Consider the following 15,817-nt stretch of genomic DNA (forward strand, 5'->3'; position numbering starts at 1 on the left):
AGCTTTCTAGTCAATAGAGAGAAATATGTGATACAAGCATTTTATAAATATAGCAGCACCGAGAACAATCTGGAGAGTTAAAACCTTCAGAACGGGCTTTCAGGATAAGTAGTGAAGAAGCTCATAATGAGAAATCATTTGAAGTAAAGACAGTGAAAGTACTGAGATTACGGGGCAAGTAACGGGAAATAATGGCATAAATATGATATATGCATGGCATAGAACAACGTATAAAATCTATACATTTATCATACTATCAGTTTTTACTTAATTCTGACAGGTTAAATTGTAAAGTACATATGAAATCTACAGCTCATATTTTTTCACATAATCTAAACACAGACAGGATCAGACATGTTAAAATCCAACATGTCCAATTGTCTTCTCATGCAGCCACACATTAGATTGTAATCGGGGGCTTCAAAATTACACTAGACATTATAGAAGTGTTGAAAGGGTTGCACACTACTTTTACATTGATGGCCTATCCTTAGGATAGATCATCAATGTCTGATTAACTGGGGTCCGACACCCAGAACCCCCGCCGATCAACTGTTCTCGGTCCTGGCGGCAGCAGGCAGCCGGAAATACTCAGTTTCAGAGCTGCCTACCCATCTGATAGTGGCCGCGGCCAGGTACTGCACATCTTCCTCCCATTCATATCAATAGGAGGCAGATGTACAGTACACCGGAGTGGCCACTATGAGAAGACGGAGAACTCCGGCGAGTTGAGCATTTCTGACTGCCTGCTGCCGCCGGGAGCAAGAACAGCTGATCGGCAAGGGTGCGGGGGGTCATACCCGGCTGATCAGATATTGATAACCTATCCTAAGGATTGGCCATTCATGTAAAAGTAGTGGACAACCCCTTTAAATTAATGACATTGAGTATACCTTACATATTTGTTAAACTCTATGTTTCAAATGCATTAAATTATAGTCGCAAAATTTGTAGCTCCCTTTTCTGTTCATCATCATATTATTTGTTATTTTCCTGTCTTTGCTGCAGTCGTATTCAGACTTATTATTGATGTAGATCAATATCATTATCCATATATTTTTCTTACTTTTATTAACATAGCTCAGTTAAAGTACAATATCCAGATCCAGGGCAGACAGAATGAATTGTCGCAGGACGCAGGAGTATAAAGATGTGTTAGCCTTCAGCTGCTCCTTTGCCCTCTGTGATCAGGGGCATCAGTAGAAAAGTTAGGGCCAGGTTGCAAAATGAAGTGGGTCTCTTTCAGCTAGTGAAAGCAAACTGTATAATTATCAGAAAAGCATAAAATAATATTTTTAATACATTTTTGAATATGTCTGACTTTGGAACCATTGTGGATCCATCCTGACATACATCTGTCCCCTATAATACTGGATTAATGAGCTTAATCAGAACAATCTTCAGTCTAAAATGCTTGTAAAAAAAAGCCCACAAGAAACTTGCAGATATATGGTTAATCTGCTGGTTAATAGCGTTCTATAGCTGTCTAGCTGCCACATTGAAAGCCCCACTGTCAGGAGAAAATGATCTTTATTCAGTCATAGGGGAGTGGCCGGTGCAGCTACAGTCACCATCTGTGCATAGTGAGTGGCAGCTGTAACCACGCCCCCAACACTGATTGACAGCTGGTTCTGCAGTGCATTAGTGCAGAACCGCACAGCTTTAGAACACTATGAACTAACAGATTAACACCATATGGAAATTAATATTTTTTTTTTATTTGACAGGTTCCCTTTAAATTGAAACAGCTGCACAAGTAGCAATAATGCAAGGTATGGATAATAACTCTATATATCTAAGAACTCACATAGTGATAGATAAACAATCTACTAACTTGTTATTCCCTATTCTTATTTCTAAGTTGTCCCCTTAACCTCTGGGTCTCCAAACAGTTACACCCACGCCGGCCCCATTTTGGTTCCAATTTGCCATGGGAACATAAAAAATAAGAGCTATATAAATTAGTGGGGTGGTCCCAGAAAAATTAAAATTCTACTGTTGGCTTGGAAAGTTGAAAAACAATAAATAAAGCAGGACTCCTGCGATGTATGATTGGCTGCCATGATCAGGTGTCTTCAGCAGTACGTCATCAGTGATGTTAGTGAAGTTGCACTGCTAAAGACACCTGACAATGGCAAACAAACACAACTTGCATGGCAGCCAATAGCAGCCAATCACAGTTTGCTGTAATTGAACCACTTTGATTGGTATAAACACTTATTCAGGGTATACATGTAGACAATGGAGCGGCCTGCGCTGGATCCCAATGAGTGCCAATAGGAGAATATAGCTTTGTTTGTTGTTTATTAACATACCAAGCCAATGACAAAATGTTGATGTTGCCTGGACAATCCCTTTAAGTAATACATTTTTCCTATTGCAACATGTATTGTTGCAGTGACATAGAGACACCATGTTATGTCCCCTCCATCAACTTCTGCTTCAATCACCGGGTGACACCATGTTCCTGCCGTGGATAGTGCTGGTGGTGGGAGAGGAGTCGATACCAGTGGCGCTGGTGGGTGCAGGCTCTGCTCATCTACTGGGTTTGGTTTCCATGGGATCTACAGTACCACTGGCTGACTGTAAGTGGTATGTGTCTTCCAGCTGAAGTTACCATCATTTAGCTACAACCAATTGGAAGACACCAAACCCTTCATATTCCCCCTCCTGTCTGCTGACCACTGCCAGAGATAGTTATGTATTCCTGGTTCCTGTTCTGTTTGTATAGTGATTCCTGTGTGCTGACCTCTGCTTGTTTTCTGACTACCCTCCTGCTTGTCGTTTTTGTGCCTTGCTGCCAGTTCCGGATTTGACCTCTGCTTTGTGTCCTTACTATACCCTTGCCTGCTGATTCTGTTCCTGTATTGCATTTCCTGGTTTAAGACCCTGCCTGAATACCACGGACTACAGCCTACCATAAGTGGAGATATCTGGGGCTCTGTATAATTCCAAATCCCTGTATAGGGGTTAAAGGGTTGCAGAGTTCTCGGGATCCTGCTTTGTGAGCGGCTTTCCTCTAGCCTCCCTTTACAGCTAGTCTGAGTCTGTGGCTCCAGGCAGGCGTTACACACCAGGTGTGAAAATTTGTGCACTATAGTAGTTTTATCTAATCCCTGAAATAGTGTCCATTTCTAAGAGTTTAGAAGTACAATTGTAGCTCAGTAGACATGATGCATTCTCCAGTGAAGAATTAGATGGAGGGGAGAGTTGAAAAAAAGTGCACAATATTATTTTTATGGACAATTTTAATCTTATAGACAGCAGCTAAATGAACGGTGTAAGAAAAGACATTAGCTGCTATGATTATGCATTATTGTAACTTATTCATGAGGATGTTTGGCAAATTTACATAGCTTCAATGAAATAGTTTGGCATCTTTATATTGTAACCCATTTAGGCAACTTTTCATTCTAATGGATAATGTTTTTGTGATGAATCAATATGAAAATCAAATATTCATTTTCTCAAACTCAATATGTTATTACTTATATTTCCTGTGCCATAATATTTCAAATAATGCTTTGGCGGATAACCTCCAAAATGAATATTACGTGTCTTCTTTTAATACGAGTAGGGCTGTCTCGGGATATCCTTCTTTTTAAGTGCATTTCATAGGCTTTACTTTATCCTGCGGGACACATCAGTGTCAGTGTTTGTTATATATTTTATTGATAGCTCGGCTCTAGTCACACTGTAGAGTTAGTGTGCTACTTGTTTATATGGCTGCTTGGGTTATTATACGGTCCTTCATGATGGCAGCTGTTGTAAGTGTTCTGGAAAATATAATTAAACAATGAAACGTAGGATGTATTAAAGGTCGTCAGTAAAGCTGTCCTTTGCCACAAAAAAAATGGAAGATGACAGCAGTTAACTTAGGGAAATGTTGTAAAATAGACAAATTGATATGAATAAGGAGAAAGTACTCAATGGAGACTTCTTTGATTAGAAGAACCTCTGCCCTCAGTCTGGCAAGGCAGTAATGGCGGCTGATCCAAGTGATATTGTAAAGTTTGAAGTAATCAGATTGCATCTTATGTTTTCTTAAAGAGGTTGTCCAGGTTTAACCATAAAGTTTTCAGTCAGTCTGTGTGATTGCAGACTGGCGACTCCTCACAGCACACGCTGTCTGGATTCCCCAGCACCGGCGGCGAGACCAATGCGATATGCATTCTTCTGGCCACATTCCGACTAGACGTGTGCAGCCTCCTTCAATTCACTGAAATTGAATGATGCCGCACATGTCTAGTCAGTGCGTGGCAGGGAGTATGCATATTGCATACTTGTGTTCACATGACCCCCTGGTCCAGAATATCCTGGCAGTGCATACAATGCACACTATGAGGATTAACAACTCATTGAGAAACTACAGACTTTCCTGACAAAAGTCCAGCCTGCAGAAGGAGGTGAAGTGGGTAGTGGGAAGGAGATGGTTACTCCTAGTTTCTTTCAATTTATCCAGATGAAGATGTAGAAAAAAAAACATTTCTAAACATTTTTATAAGTAGTTTTTTTTTTTAATTTTTGTTTTTTTTTTTCATAAAAACATCTCAAAGTTTTCTTGCAATGACTACCGTACTAAGGGGTTACTTGAAGATAATATAGATGGTTATATATTTTACAAAATTAGAGAATGGAGTGGGAGTGCAGAGAAAGCAAGCAGCGAGCCATCAGATGGATGTCATAATCAGCAGCTTGACCAGCTAATTAAAGGAGTTACACAGACTCTACGGAGGCAAAATGGTCGGAAATTTAATGATGACACAGTTGCAAAGTCCATAAAAGTGCTCCAGTACTCTTCAAAATATTATATTTATGTATTATCCAACAATAAAACCATAATTAAAATGTAACAAGGTGACATAATTGTCTTCAATCACATTTTGAACAACCCATTTCTTAGTTATGGCCTTGAGTAAGAATCGGGGTGTTGGGAAGGTGTTGTCAAAAACACAAAGGAGCACTCTATAGAATGTAGTGGGATTAAACAGTGCTAGATTGAACTGTAGGAAAACCACCCATCTTCACAGGTTGTGCGTCAGCAGGTACAACTCTGGGTAGCACTTTTGATCTGAACAATCAATGACTATGGCTACTGCTCCACCTGCTGAACCTAACCAACTTTAAGCTCCGTTGTAAAGTACGTTTTAATACTTGCAGATAAGCGTGTTTTTATTTCAGCGCTGTCAATGATTCAGAAGAGTATGATGCAATGAATTTAAAATCCAAGGCAAGAAACAAATCCAGCGGATCTCAGGCAGGAATAAATAAAAACACCATTTATTTTTCTTTAAAAGTCCATATCAGATGGCATTCAACAGAAAACAAGATGGCATCCAACAGAAAACAAGACATATGACCAACGCGTTTCGACATAAAAATATCGCTGTCTTATTCATGGATACTAACAGTGATTGGCAATACCCCTATATAGTATGCTGTATCCCAACATGCACCAGGTCCAAATTGGGTCCCTCAAACACCTGACAGGTGCACCTGTGCACAGGGAAAAATCACTCATAAATAAATGCACACATAATAAAATAATAACAATACATAAGCAATATAATAAAAACCTATACACATGAAAAAACATTACTATTTCATGCAAAATTAATTATATTGAACAATTAAGTCTTGGCGGATATTTAGCCCCTTTGGGACCCTTTTGTATCAAGTTTAAAAATCCAAAAGGATTCACGATTGAAGATCTTTCCTTGAAAATCTCCTCCTCTATCCGACTTGCTAACCTTTTCAATAGCTGTCAATTTAAGACCTGAACGTCGTTTGTGCGTCACTGGCAAATCACTGCCCGTGGTGCACAATATGGTTAGGAGCCGTCACACGGACTTACCTGCCTAGCGACGTCACTTTAGCCGGCAAACCGCCTCCTTTCTAAGGGGGCAGTTCGTGCGGTGTCACAGCGGCGTCACTAAGCGGCCGCCCAATAGAAGCGGAGGGGCGGAGATGAGCGGCCGTAACATACCGCCCACCTCCTTGCTTCCTCATTGCCGGCGGCTGCAAGTAAGCTGTAGTTCGTCGTTCCCGAGGTGTCACACATAGCGATGTGTTCTGCCTCGGGAACGACGAACAACCTGCATCCTCAACAATCAACGATTTTATGAAAATGAACGACGTGTCAACGATCAACGATAAGGTGAGTATTTTTGATCGTTAACGGCCGTTTGTTGGTGTCACACGCAACGACATCGCTAACGATGCCGGATGTGCGTCACGGAATCCGTGACCCCGGCGATATATCGTTAGCTACATCGTTGCGTGTGACGGGGCCTTAAGTCTACAGTGGTTCCTGATGAAGCCAGCAATTTTGAAACATGTCGTGCAGGCTCTCAGCTAGGAATTTTAATTCTGTTCTTTTAATCTTAGCCAACTATTCGATTAATAAAAGTTGTTTTAATGATCTTGAGTTAGGGTACCTCTAGTTGTTCTTAGGAGCAATCTGTGTTTATAGTTAATTTAACCCTACATTGATCGTCTAATTTTCTGAGATTGCCTTTGGTATTTATAGAACATATGGCACATCACTCATCACAGTCTTAGTGGCATGATATTACTTCTGATAGCGACACCATCAGTTGGAGTCAGTGTTCTGCACAGTATGGTTTGCCTGTTGACAAATGACTAAAAGTGATAATTATTGTACTTTTTTAATTTTCAAAACCATGAAAACCTGTCTGTGCACTGTATTATTAAGTGAGCTGTTTGTTACTACTGTGTTATCATAAACTTCTGGTGAAGTCATTACTAAGGCTGTATTGCTACAGAGATTGAATAGGATGGGATAAATCAGAGTGCTGTACACATCTTTTTAGGGCAATAGGATTTTGGCTGCAAATCAAATTTGCCAGATTCAATAGCAGGATGCAAATAGACTTACCTGCATACATTAGATTGTTGGTGGATCCTTTCAACATAGCACCAAGTATACGGTTGGCCTATATGACAGCAATACTGTTACTGCAGAGGGCCAATATCATTTTCTTTGTCCAGGAGCCTGTTATTCTTATACAATGTACTATATGTAAGGCACAATTTCCATTATACTGTACATTTGCTTATAAGTATTTCTTTTTCTCAGGATACATAAGAAGCACAGATGATATTCTATAAATGGTTTTACAGATAAAAGTATTGCATGGAGCTAGGAATTGGAAATAACTGAAGGTACATTCAGTAACTTATGAAAGTGCATTTTCTAAATTCAGAGAAATGCACTAAATGTACTTTTAGATTTTCTTTTTTTGTTAAAGTACCACAAGCACTATAATGAGATGCGGACCATTAAACCACTTCAGTTAGGCAGATGGTTACTTTACAAAGCATCCACTGATGGGGAATTTATGCAAAAATGACTGTGCTGGGGAATCAATGAACAGATCCGTTTACAACAGCTATCTTATACATCTAGTATATGCCCGCTTTCCTGATTAGACTTTATCTCCATGATACAATCACAGTGCTGCTTTAATTAAATCTGAGTTGCATAATGCAATATGTGCTCACTTGCAATAACTAATGTACTATAGCCTAACAAATAATGGAACCTGTAAAATTCCACATGTCATTTTTAGTGTACAAGTTAGAAATTAAACCCAGTGATCCGTTCAATGCTATGGACAACTATGCTATGGCTTTATTTGCATTCCAAATACTATCGGGTTTTTAGAGTTTTTTATTATTCCAATGAGCCAGACAAGTGTACAAGCACATAAAGCAGGAGCATAGGAAAGGAAACAATGGAGATATATACATTCAAATGAAGGGACGCCGCTCTCTATATGATAAAATATTGATTAACTGCAGAAAAAAAGAGCAGAATATAGGTAGCCTAATGGAAGAATGTACCAATCAGTCTTTGAATGGATGTAAGTAAAATCTAGAAAAGCAAAAGAATTTAAAAATGGAAATAAGAAAAAAGTTCCATGCAATAGTTTCTAATTAGGTACAAATTTGAAGGAAGTTAGTTACCCTGTTTCCCTGAAAATAAGCCCTAGTAGGATTTTTTTTGGGCTTTTTTGACTATGCGTAAAATATAAGGTCTACTCCAAAAATAAGCCCCAATTGTGGATGCATAAGGAAGTGTCTGAGCAGCTAAAAAAGTTAAACAATACAACAAGACTCTTCATCAAAGAAAGTAGAGATCTCCAAAAGAAAGCAGACGCCGCCTAAAAAAACAGACACCCCATCACCCTCGCCAAAAAAAACAGCACTCCCTAGACCCCAAACAATTACAGTTGGCAAGTGCCGATGGTAGAAGGGCTCTCACACAGAGATCTGTGTCGCTGTCAGGTCCCTCACTGTTCCATGTGCATTGCACTGCAGCTCTCACAGACAAATCGGGTACCGGTATCATTCTGCGCGAGTGATACTGCTTCCAGTCACCAGTGGAACCATCCACTCTAGAACACAGGGGGACCTAACAGTGACGCAGATTTGTATGTGAGTGCCCATTCATTTGTCAACTCTCATTGTTTGGGGTCTGGTAAGTGCCATTCTTTTAGGGGGTGTCTGCTTTCTTTTGGGGGTAAGCTTACAATACATAGAGAATAATACATTTAAGCAGGTAGCTTAAACCTTTGTAAATATGTTTTGTATCCACCAGACTGGTTCTGCACCATGAGAATAGCAGATTAGATAAGAAAAATATGCATCTGAACCTGAACCTGAATCTGAACATCTGATAGGATTAACACAAAATGTTGATGTTCTAAAATGTGATTACATGATTAGTTTTGAATAAATGTTTAGTTTCTGTTCAAGAATAAATGTGGATTGTTGCTCATGGGAAAATATAAGACATCCCCTGACAATAAGTTCTAGCACATCTTTCGGAACAAAAAGTAATATAAGACCCTGTCTTATTATGTAATAAGCAATTTGGAGTAATTGTAAACAAGTGAATTGAGTCAAGTAAAACCACATATACTATCTATGGAAGCATGTCAGGTTCCTGAAATTTTGAGCTGATCCATATTTACATTTGATTGCAAACAATTGTAGGGTTAATGGTTCTGGAGAATTCCACAGGGTAGTGAAACAGGCGTTTTCATCAGTAAACATTGGTTTCAGTGAGTCTACAGTCACATGACAGTATTTTTGGACCCAAATTGTACATGGTAAAAACTTATAGTACCTAGACCCATGTTATTCAGTAGGGCTTTTCAGAAGACTATCTTTTACAAAGGCTGAATGCCTGATTGAAAAAATAATTCCATCATGCACTAGTTTTATCCGTATTTTAAATGAGACTTGCCTATTTGTCACGCTCCCGGTGTCCCAGCAGCGCTCCTTACCTACTGAGCCGGTTTCACCATCCAGGTACGTTCCGTACCCACTGATCCGGTCGCACCTGCATTGCACCGCTCCATGCTCACTGATCCAGTCTCGCCATCGCACCACCGCTCCTTGCTCACTGGTCCAGTCCATGCGTCCACCGGTCACGCCTGCCGCTCCCGCTCTTGCTCCCCTGAGTCCTGTTCCAGGTCTCAGGACTCCGACTCTGACTGATGCCTCTGTATAGGACCGGGCCGCACCCACTCACCTGGTCTTATAGGCCCAGCACTGCTGCAACAGGAAATGACCTGAGGCTGTGCTGGGTATATGAGACTGGCCTTTCCATGTGGGCGGGGCCTGATCATCTCTTGTGTTTCTTTGCTTTGTCTTGTGGGTTAGGTGCTCAGGTCCTTTTGTTCCTGTTTCCTGTATTACTGCCTTAAAGTACGCTGTAACCCTAGTGACCTGGTCCTGTCTTTGCTTCCTGATACCTGCACCTGTTCCTGTACTGTCCTATGGGACTCCATGACCCTGGTGACCTGGTTCTTCCCGTTCCTGCCACACTAGTGCTCCAGCTACTGTGTACCCTGCCCTCCAGGTGACGTGCTCGGTCCAGTGGATCCACCTCCTGGGCCTACCAGTCCTCCCCGGCCCTCACACTATTCAACGTAATTGATGCTGAAAAAAAATCATGTTGATCAACTACCGTATATAGCATCCAGTTCTTACAGATATATTGTTATTATTTACATAGGAAACTGTTTTCGGTCTTGTATATATTATTCCTGATTACTGATGTATAAAGCCAAATGCAATACAGATAACAGTACAGAACAATGTTGTTAAACGTTATTGTGAGTGTTCACTTCTTTTCTCAGATGTCATCCTGGTTGCTTCTTAATTGCTTCGTAGATCGATCCTATTTGCATCCATTTTTTTTCTCATTCATTTTCTTTTATTAAAACAGGTAAACTGTCTGAACTTTTTTACCTATTGACTCTTAGCAATGTACCAGTTAAAAACCGGTGGAACACTGAAGTAGAACTTATGTGTTCCCTGTTTAATCCATTTTATACGCATCCCCAAAGACTTTAATTGCCGAATCTGATCTGCAAAATCGGATCAAAATAGTAAATGCTCTGAGTCTTGCAAATTTCACTCTCGGATCCATGATTACTGTATAAATCTGAATGCAGTCCAATAAAAAATAAAAAAAGTACTAGGAAGTGTCACACATATGTGTGATTGCAGGGGTTCACTGAGAAATGTGATAAAACAAACAAATAATTAAAATAATTTAAAATCTTAAACACTTTTTTTATTACCTTTATTTAGCAAAGAAGTATGCTATATCTAGTGAACTCTGTCAGCATTTGTAAGAAAGCAACTTCCATCTAGCAGTGTGCAGCCCATCCTAGGATGGGCTGCATCAATATCATCTGGGAGATTAAACGTATTCCCTGCACTGCACTAGAACTGTCAGGCTGTAAGAGATGGATGTTCATTTTCAAATAACTAAAGAAATGTGTTTATCTTCTCCTTTAGTCCACTCCGCTCAGTGTCCTGTAAGGCTGACTGAACAGAGAAATGCGAGTTCAAGATGTCTGACAGATCGCTGCTGTGACCCAACATTTAACAAATTTATGGCAGTTGCCTTTTTTAAAATCCTGACAGCATGCACTAGATAAGAATACCTTTTACTAAATACAAGTATTTAGAAAAAATATTATTTAAATATGTATTATTTATTTAATTTAATTATTTTAGAACAATTCTCAGAGAACTCTTTTAAGAGTATGTGTGCTTACAAGGTGATGTGACAGTTCTAATATGTGTAGTTGTCCTTAACTACTACTAAAACTGAGGGAGTTTATGGCAAAGTGTAGCACCTGAAGGGACGCCAAATTACTGCGCAGGCCAGTGGACGTCCTCCCCCGCACACTGCCAGTTATCCATGTGTGCTGTTGCCTCCTACCTCTCCCAGGGCCTGTGCACGCAGCCCAGGTCTTCCAGGAGTGTACTTAGGGCACGCACATATGCACCGGCCCTCCTCTTAAAAGGCCGATGTGCTATTTCCAGGAAATGCCTCTCAGCCCATGACTGAGATGCACTATGCATTTAAGGCACCCTCCCATTAGGGGAGGTGCCTGCGCAACACCTTGAGTTAGTCAGTGTCCTTTCAGTCTATTTAGCTGTACCTGAGTCTGCCTTTTCATACCTATCTGTCCCTACTGTGCCCATTATACCTGTCTGTAGCCACCTGCCTGTCTACCCAGGTCATCTCTCCTGTACTTGCCGGCATCTATGTCCATACCTAAGTCCATCTCTTGTGGGTCAACTGCCACAGTCCCCTGTTACTGCCCTGGGAATGGTACCTGGTATCCGCCTTGCGATAGACACTTAGCTGAGCCCCTTCCACTAAAGAGTCAGCATGGGTCACCCTATGGTCCACGGGGTGCACTAATACTGCTCGCTACCCCTACAGCAGCCGCAAGCATTACACAAGTCCACAAATTATTCCATACTCTGATCTGTACCACATCAATAAACAAAACTTACAAACTCTGCTTTACTCACCCTCCCTGGTTCTCATGCTGAGCCCTTGCCACTGGTACCACTGTCTGTAATTGTCTTCAGTTTTGACATCGTGTCAGGGCCTTGACAGGGCATGAAATCACATGAATTGGTTGCTAAACATTGTCCATGTTCTTATGTTCCTGCTACAATAAGTGATGTAATGCTTGGTGGCGAGAGTCCTGATTTTCACTTTTTCTTGGGCATCTTGAAGTCAATGGCTGTGAGACATGGATATTTAGGTGGAAATCATCCAAAAAATCTTGTTTGTCATGTTTAATATAAATCAGCAAATTTAATTAGTATTTTAACATGAAAATTAATTTTTTTTTCCAGCTATAATTTGTTTCACTCTATTGCCTTGCCCATGTAAAAAATAATTCAGCTTTTACTCGCCCTTACCAGGTGAAGTATTGTATCTCTGCATTTTCTCAGATCTTTGCTGATAGGCTGCAGCGATGATGACATGGCTACAAAACACAGTCACTTAGCTCAGCACCTGCAAGCTGATGACCTGTGTGATTGGCTGCAGTAATCATGTGTGCTTTATTTGTAACATCATGGTTGCAGCCTGCTTGCAAAGACCAGAGCAATGGAGGAGAGATTGTACCCAGAGAAGGTGAGGAAATGCTCACAGGGTAAAAAGTTATTTAGCTAGAAAGTCTTTTGGCATCACTTTAATATGGCTTTTAATGATCATTTGGTCTATGTTAACAAAATTGTAATTTTCATCAAGACTGGCACTTTATAATCCAGACTTAATGGTAATCTGTCAGGTTAATTTCTAGCAAAAAAATAATAATATCCTGGAATAGGGCTTAGGCAGCACTTTCTGGATCAGTAACTTTTATTGCTTTACCTTCTCTTGTTGTATTGCTGTAAACCCCAAATGATTCAGTGGTGCATGCTGGTTAGTCAAGCATATGTAAATTCAAACTGATTATGTACTGCTCCCCATGCCCACCTCTCAACAGTGATAGTAAATAAGAATGAAGATTTTATTTATCATTGATGCCAGCACAGGAGAAGTGGGCATGGGGAGCAGTGCTTAATCAGTTTCGATTTACATATGCTTGACTAGGCAGCATGTGACACTGAATTTTCCAGGGCTTACATCAAGATAACAGAAGAAGGTAGAGCAATAAAAGTTACTGATCCTGAAAGGGCTGACGAAGCCTTATTCCAAGATACTGTTAAGGCCTCTTTACACACTACGAGATCGCTAAAGCGATCTCGTTGGGGTCACAGAATTTGGGATGCACATCCGGCCGCTTTAGTGATGTTATTGCGTGTGACACCTATTAGCGATTTTGAATCGTCGCAAAAATGTTCAAAATCGCTCATCGGTGACATGGGGATCCTTTCCAAATATTGTTGCTGCTGCAGTAACGATGTTGTTTGTCGTTCCTGCAGCAGCACACATCACTATGTGTGACGCCGCTGGAACGACAAACATCTCCTTACCTGCGTCCACCGGAAAAGGAGAAAGGAAGGAGGTGGGCGGCATGTTCCGGCCGCTCATCTCCTCCCCTCCTTTTCTATTGGGCAGCGTTCAGTGACGCTGCTGTGACATCGCTGTGACGCTGAACGAACCGTCCCCTTAGAAAGGAGGCGGATCGCCGGTCACAGCGACGTCGCTGAGCAGGTATGTGGGTGTGACGCTGCCATAGCGATAATGTTCGCTACGGCAGCGACCACCACATATCGTTACAACAACGGGGGTGGGTACTATCGCTCTCAACATCGCTAGCAATTGCTAGCGATGTCGTAGCGTGTAAAGCGGCCTTTAGTTTTGTATTGGAAAATCACCTGACAGATTCCCTTTAATAAACAGGGAGCTAAAGTAAGGCATGCCAAATTCATAAAGAGGCATGCACCTTTTAATGAATTTAGGTATTTTTTTTAGCTGCTGTTTGCCACCACTAAAAATGTACTAAAGGCAGGGATTAAAGTACATTTATGTCATTATTAAGCTATTATGTGCTAAGTCATGGCACACTCAGCTGAGTGCCACCTATTTTTTTAAAAGTGGTGGTAGTTGGCCAAAACTGGCATTCTAACTCCAAATGTCACAAAATCTACAAGTTGCGAAAAATCTTGTGACTTTTCAAACAGTTTTACAACAGAACTTTAGGGAAAACTGTTTGATGAATTGGGAAACTTGGAGTGCTGTCTATCTTTTTGGAATGACTTATTTTCCCTGGGGACTATCATCATTATTGCTACACTCAGAAGCCTTGATATATTAAGATTGTTAATTTTCATTAGTCTAGTCTAGTCTTGGTGAACAGTGTAGTGGAGGGAGATGATACACAAAATTGATTAAAAGTATCTTTCAACTGTAATGCGTCACCACATAAAGTATACTGTAGTTAGAGTCTAGAGTACATTTCTGTTGTAATTCACACCTCTTTTGTGACAAAAACTTTGATGAATTTTCTACATACACTTGGCACTGTGCCTTTCCAGTTGAGTTTCACCCACTTTTCAACATGTTGGTGAACTTGTCCAGAACTGCCATCAAAACACCTAAAGTTGGAAAATTTTGCACAAATACAAATTGTTCTAAAATTTGTGATATTTCAAGTAGTTTTATGCCAGGTGCTGAAAACAGCTTGATTAATCTGGGCTATAGTTTTAAAGGAGTTGTCTGGTCTAAATCCATAAGTCTGCAGTCACTCTATGTGACTGCAGACCTATGAATCCTCACATTGTGTGAAGCCGGCAATGACGGATCACATGGCTACAAGTATGCGATATTCATACTATGCGGTAAGATATGAAAATACAGAGGCTGAAGACACATGCTGACTTCATCTTGCTGACATAACTAAACTAATTTTACCTACATTAAAACAATGTAGCAAAACATAGGGTTACAAAAGATATATATACTTTTTCTACTGCTTTATTTAGCACAGAAATTAATAATAAGTGACCTGGATATATGTCAGCTGTGATAAGTATTAGGTTTATAAGGGGTTTTAGGCTTTGGTTTAAAGCAAGTATATAATACTGAATAGTATATCAAGTATATAAAGCATGAAAATTGTATAAGCTGAAATACTCTTTAGACTGCAGACACATTAGCGTATGGCATCTGATGCGAGAGCATCAGATGTAATATGTTAATGACCTCCGGCTCAGGCTCTGCTGCGAACGTGAGCCGAGTGTCATGTGACTGTGACCTGATCTTGCGATCGGGTCACAGCTGTGGAGGAGAGGGCAGGCGTTGCAGAGGAGAGGGAGGAGTTAATCCCCCTATCTCCTCCATTGTCAGTGCGTTTATTGCACTGCACTTTGATACTATCCGAGTGCAGTCCAATGTTTCCCTCGCACCCATACACTTGAATGGGTGCAAGTGATACGGCTCTCGCAGACAATCGTAGCATGCTGCCATTTTTACCTCAGTCTGTTTAGGGCTGAGGAAAAACACACTGATCTGAGCTGCAGCTTTGTCTAACATGGGGAAGAGTACAATGCAAGATTTTCTCACAAGCACTTGTCCGATTTATATGCTCGTGTGAGGTTACTCTTAAAGATCTAATTTTTTCAGTCCATAGTAGTAGTGTAAACATTGTATTTTTATATTTGATTTTTGCTTAGAGTAGAAAAAAAATTGGCTTAATTATTCTGACTGAGGAAAAATAATTTTGTATTCCTTTTTCGATGATAAGTTTTCAAACATTGAATGCTATAAGGGAAATCTAGTTATATAGGTAAAAAAAATGGAAAAAAAGATATATGTTTTCTAGGTTCAATATAATTTCTTTTGAGTTAAATTGGTTGTCCAATATTTTTATATTGATGGCTACAGATGAGTGGACCTGTGGAAGTTTGTAGTTCCGATAAAGTTTTGTTTGGGACCAGGACTTGACCTGAACCCCAATGAAAGTCACTGATTGGCAGTGCAGGCCTCTGCCCACATACAGCCGGCCATAAACAGATC

General features: G+C 40.4%; 1 protein-coding gene across 2 annotated transcripts in view; it reads left to right on the forward strand.

Moving 5' to 3' along the window:
* HS3ST5 (heparan sulfate-glucosamine 3-sulfotransferase 5) overlaps window positions 1–15,817 on the forward strand; it is a 389,846-nt gene that overhangs the window by 71,332 nt on the left and 302,697 nt on the right. The window contains exon 2 of one of the 2 annotated variants that reach the window (XM_075340038.1): window positions 1,728–1,772. The exons of the other annotated variant lie outside the window; for it this stretch is intronic. The gene's annotated coding sequence lies outside the window, so the exon portion shown is untranslated. The remainder of the gene's footprint in view (window positions 1–1,727; window positions 1,773–15,817) is intronic. 2 annotated transcript variants of the gene reach the window in all.

The sequence above is a fragment of the Anomaloglossus baeobatrachus genome, chromosome 3, assembly GCF_048569485.1.
Source record: "Anomaloglossus baeobatrachus isolate aAnoBae1 chromosome 3, aAnoBae1.hap1, whole genome shotgun sequence".
In the NCBI taxonomy this organism is placed as follows: Eukaryota; Metazoa; Chordata; class Amphibia; order Anura; family Aromobatidae; genus Anomaloglossus; species Anomaloglossus baeobatrachus.